Below are 6124 nucleotides of genomic sequence, written 5' to 3'. Positions count from 1 at the left end.
CTTCCCATCTTACCATGTAAGGGAAGAGAGAGTCCTGTTGACATTTTGTTAGTTGTCCTGCTGGATAACTCACGTTCTGGATTTGGCTGATTGCTTCTTCATACTAGTTTTACTTCGTCCTTCTGGCCAGGCTCTCCTGTAAACTAGAAGTTTGTTCTAATGGCTTAACTAGATTTAGGCTGACTATTATTGGTAGAGGCACCTGGGTGGCTCAGTCATTAAGGGTCTGCCTTTGGTTCAGGTCATGATCCCAGGCTCCTGGGATCAAGCCTCGAGCCCCACATCATGCTCCCTGCTCCACGGGAAGCCTGCTTCTCCCTCTCCCACTGCCCCTGCTGTGTCCCCTCTCTCGCTGTGTCTCTTGCTGTCAAACAAATAAATAAAATCTTAGGGAAAATGTCAAGGGGAGATGGAGAGGAGAAGGGAGTTGGGGGAAATTGGAAGGGAGGTGAACCATGAGAGACTATGGACTCTAAAAAATAATCCGAGGGTTTTGAATGGACAGGGGGTGGGAGGTTGGGGGAACCAGATGGTGGGTATTAGAGAGGGCATGGATTACATGGAGCACTGGGTGTGGCGCAAAAACAATGAATACTGTTACGCTGAAAAGAAATAAAAAATTTAAAAAAAATCTTAGGGGGAAAAAATTGTTGGCAACACAATTGTTATAAAAACATTAAGTTTTTTGTTGTCATTTTATAAGAAGGGGGCTGTGAGACTTTAACTCACCTGCGCCCTTTCATGGCTGGGTGAACCCATATTTGGCAGATGGCTAATTAAAGCTTCATCTCACTTATTCTGATTCATTCTTTCTAGGCTTCTGCCCCCAAGCAAATCTTCAGATTGAAACTTCTTTGCCAAATACCACCCACGGACCTTCTAAGGGCCAAGTCCTTTCTGTGATGTGATCTGGTTGGCCATACCCTGAAAATGACACAGGGAAGAGGTGTTACTGAATTGATTACTGTGGTGGGAGACTGGGGTACAGTCCAGCAAGGGACCCTCTGAGGATCCATACCAAATGCATTTCAGAGATGTCTCTTTCTTAAAGCTGGGATCCTGCAACATACACCTACCAATTCCCAACCTCTGTTGCTTAAGGACTGCCCTGGGGGCCTTAACTTCCCCTTGAATTCCTCCTGTGCTGTTGCAAGAGCATTGCCCAAGAGCATGATCTTTCAGAGAAACCTCTAGCCAGAAAAGCAAAGTAAAGTGGACTGTTAGCACGGTCTGGGAGTGTGTGCCATCGCTGCAGCTGAAATTGGAGGTTGTTGTGATGTGGGACACCACGTGCGTCTACTCGTGTCTCCAGATCTGATATGACACCTAAGACTCTTAAACACATTGACAGCGCTAACCCCTTGGTCAACCCTGACAGCCTCCGCTAATTGGCCTCTTCATTCTCCTCTTTTTCTTCTTAGTGAGAGCTGTTGGGGTGTGGGAAGAATGAGGGGGCTCAGCAGTGGGTTCCCAGAAAAAAAGGGAGTGGAAAGATCTCTGACACTATGAAGGTTTAATTTCTGCCTTGAGAAAAATCTTTATTTGGGATTACATGGAATTTAACTTTTGGGTGTGAATTATTGTGGAAGGAGGATTAGGGAGATTTGAAATGACCATCAAGATAATAAAGCCTGCATGGTGTTGTGAACTGTCTTCATCTGAATACAGGAAGCCTGGACATGTCTCTCTTAAAATATTTTAGTTTATTAGTCTATTTAGTAATAGAACACTGAGTTTTAGCTGGGCAAAGAGCTACCCCTCTAATGACTATTTCCCAGTCCACTTTGCAGCTGGATATAGTTGTATGATTAAATTCTCCCCAATGGAAAAGTGGCACAATTATGTAAAAGTCCATTAAAAAAGGAATTTTTTGCACTTCTTCTCTTTCCCTTTTCTTGCAGGCTGGCAACATAGATATAATTGTGGTGAGTGTGCTTTTTGTCTATGGGGATGAGGATGACTCACTTGGAGTTGGGGGGAAAATGATGCAGGGACCTGGGCTCATGAAGAATCTTACTGGGCAGACCCTCCCCGCCAGCCTGTGACTGCTCACTTCTGGACTCAGTGGAGAGAAACAAGTTTCCACCCTTTATCTTAGGGCCTCTTTGGTACAGAAGTTTGGCTTAGACATGAACACAATATTCAAGCAAGAATCTTGGGAAATAGCCTATAGTCCTTCCTTTCTCATGTATCTACAGCTCTCTCATCACCAAACATACAATTAGAGGTCCAGCTCCATCTCTTCAACCTCTCATGTCCGCTCCTACCTACTCACTAAGTCCACAGCTACCGTTCCTGCCGAGGACTGCACCCTCTCACTGGACCACAACAACGTCCTTTAACCATTCTTGCCCCTCAATCTTGGGCGTCAATACATTCAGAAGCTGAATCTCGAGAAAACAAATTCAATTGCGTCAAGTCCCTACTTAAACATTCTCAGTGAATTCACACTATATGCAAAAATAGTCAATTCCCTGGCACGGAATATAAAGTTTCCAAGATCTGATGTTAACCACCATTGCCAGCTTGTTCCCATTCCAAACCTCCCCTCCTATCCTAAGATCTGGTCAAAACAAAATACATTCCATAACTTGAACATTCCCATCATTGGAACTCTTACTGTCTCTGTGGGAACTATGACTCTTTATTGAAGTTATTTCCTTAACGGTCTTCCTCAACATTCCCATCCTCCAACTTTATTGATTACAAGTGGCTACCCAGAGTCCCAGGTCCTCCAGGAATTATTAGCCAGAGATATCAGAAAATATTGCTTTTTTCCACTGGGGCTTCCAACCTGGTAGGATGTCGGTCTTGGATGTCCTGGTAATCATTTTGTCTGCCATGTCATAAAATCTAGCCCAACTGATGGTATAGTAGAGATTGCTATTTATACAATATTTTTCCATAGCATTCTACAAGAAGGAATCTGTAAAGTTAAAGTTTATACTTGTTGACCCAGAGCAAAGACTACCTCTCCCAGGCACTCTTGCAGTAGGTGTGGCTACGTGGTTAAGACCTGGCTAGTGTCATGTGACTGGACAAGATGTACACACTTTCCCTTATAGGGAAAGGTCTTGTCTTCTTCTTACCCTCTTCCTTATAGCTTCTTCCCCTTCCTTCTTTATATAGTCATGAACATAAGTGTGAACCAGCTTGGACTGTGTGGACCAGAACCCTCTAGGATTAGCAGAATGGGAAACCAGAAAGCCTGTTCTCAGGTGACTTTCTAGATGAGGGGAGACATAGCAGATTGTGGATTTATCTGATAATCTTCTATCTTATTAAAACAACTATAGGGTCTCCACATACATACAAGCACACAGAGATCATAATGTATAAGATGAGAGGAAAACATCAATCCCTGATATCTTCTCTACACAACGAAAGCCATAAGGACTTGGAGACTCTGACCAGACCGTGCCTTGAAGTGAGAGCCATCACTATTTGTTAGTTACCCCAGAATTAAGGAATAGTTTTCTCTCCCCACTCCAAATATTCCTAATATATGGTGGTTTCAAGCAGCTGTAATTGCTTTGGAGGTGAGACTCTAAAGTTTGATTCTATTGGAGAGATGACTGTCCAGAGTAGGAATGGTTACTAAGAAAATACACTTCAAATGGGGGAAACGGTACGCAACAATGTCTGTCCCTTACTCTCCCTGTGTCTTAGACCATGGTTAGTCCATAAGGTTAAAGAAGCAAGGAACTGCAGCTAGATATGAGTGACATAGTGGCCCCAAGTCAGGGAAAGGGCACGAAAACTATTGCCTCTCTGGTTTTCAAAGACTTGGCAGCTTCTATGAACACTGTTTTTAATTCCTTCATGAAATTAAAAACAAAACAACAAAAACTGGTTTGCACATATTTAACCATCTTGATGGTTCTAAAAATAGCTTATCAATTCTCTTGGGATTGCTAGTCACATTTTCTAAGAATAATTTTCCCTACTACTTTCTTGCTTTATCATATTTGTTATAATGAATATTCTCTTAAAGTTAATTGTAATGATACGGTGTTTAAGTTAAGATGCAGGCGAGATCTGAAGAGAGGACAGAGGCAAAGTAAAACACCTAAGAAGCACGTGACATAAAATGATCCCAATAGTTCAAATGTAAGCAGACTAGGGATGTCTACATTCTGGTTACACGGTTTAGGATTTCAAGGACAAACTTTCTTTAAAAAAAAAAAGAAAGTGGACTTTCTTAGTGGACTGATACAGAGCTGCAAAATTTATACTTCCAACTTACAAATATTCAAACAAATTCAATTAAATGATTTTAGTTTACAACTCATTTGTCATGTTTTATATATTTTCCTTATGTCAGCACGAATTGACAAAAATGACATCAGGCAAAGCACTGGTTCCTAGTTTAATGAGCAGTGAGTAGCAAATTGATTATATTTTAAATAGACTCCTTATGGTTAAATGTCCTTTTCCAACCACCTGTTAACCTGGTCATTATGAGATAAAGAACTCTGGCTACTTAAGTGTATGGCTAATAAGCAGCTGATATGTTGCCAGTTTGAAACATCTGGAACCTATACTTTGCTTTGAATTCTCATTATACAGTCTTCCTAGAGAGTAGTCATATACATAACATATATGCATAACTCTTCAAGTCAAAGCTTTCAAATAGATTAACTCATTTGATTAATTTCTTTTGATTCAGAACTCAAATTTAGTTACTTAACTACTCATGTTAACTATTAAATGGAGAAATTTAAACAGCAGAAATGTCAACTCTGTCTCAGTTCTGAGGTACCCCTTCATAGTTAATCCCTTTTAGATGGTAAATGTATATTATTTCGTTAGCTCTATTTTAGGAAAGATGTAATAATGCTCTTCTCCCTCTAACAAATATTTGAGCAATATGCCTTGCGAAAAAAAGGTGAATTTCTTTTTGTAGAAGTGTTCTTGGGACTCTGTCACAAGTGTTCTTTTCCTGGGTGTGTGGAATATCTTGTAATTATAAAAACATGAATATATACATTTTTCTGGGGAATGAGTCAATAGCTTTCCTCAGATTCTCGATAAGATCCAGGTACAAAACAGAAGAAAACATTGTACCTACAGAAGAAGTCAACTATAATTTAAATTTAATCCTAAACCCAAATTAAACAAGGTATTTGCTAACTTAGTCTTTTATCCTTCCAAAAATGCCAACAACGCTTACCATTTGAATTGTGTAAGTATTTAAAATAATTTGGGTTTGCTGAGCTTTTCAGACTACTGGCATAAAGATACAAAAAAGAAAATTAAGATCCTTTTAAATTCTACACAGAATAGCCTTACAAACAATATTATACTGAGCATTTGCTAAAAGGTGTGTCAATTAATTGTAAAACTGAGACAAAGTTGCTTTCCTGTCAAGAAGGGATTTCAACGCTGCTGGTTGTGTCACTCACTGCACAAGCAAAGGTTTTATACACTTAGCAGAAATGCTAATTAAAAGGTCAGAAGGAGGGGCGCCTGGGTGGCTCAGTGGGTTAAGCCGCTGCCTTCGGCTCAGGTCATGATCTCAGGGTCCTGGGATCGAGTCCCACATCGGGCTCTCTGCTCGGCAGGGAGCCTGCTTCCCTCTCTCTCTCTCTGCCTGCCTCTCAGTGTACTTGTAATTTCTCTCTGTCAAATAAATAAATAAAATCTTTAAAAAAAAAAAAAAAAAAAAGTCAGAAGGCCTGGGTTCCAGTGCCATTTTTATTTGTAACTAACCATATACAAATCACTTATCTATAAAATAATGGTTAACATCTATCCCCTAATTCACAAATATATCATGAAACCAAAGTCTTCCCCCAGAACTTTTTTAAAAAATATTTTATTTATTTATTTGACAGACAGAGATCATAGATAGGTAGAGAGACAGGCATAGAGAGAAGGGGGAAGCAGGCTCCCTGCTGAGCAGAGAGCCTGACGTGGGGGCTTGATCCCAGGACCCTGAGGTCATGACTTGAGTGAAAGCAGAGGCTTAACCCACTGAGCCACCCAGGGGCCCCCCAGAACTTCTTTTTAAACCATGACATTACTGTTAATTAGCTTATACCTAACTAAAGGATAAAAATGACAAATTATAGGGGCACTTGGGTGGCTCAGTGGGTTAAAGCCTCTGCCTTCGGCTCAGGTC

The sequence above is a fragment of the Mustela nigripes genome, chromosome 15 (genome assembly GCF_022355385.1).
Source record: "Mustela nigripes isolate SB6536 chromosome 15, MUSNIG.SB6536, whole genome shotgun sequence".
Classification (NCBI taxonomy): domain Eukaryota; kingdom Metazoa; phylum Chordata; class Mammalia; order Carnivora; family Mustelidae; genus Mustela; species Mustela nigripes.
Note: the sequence above shows the minus strand (reverse complement) of the source record.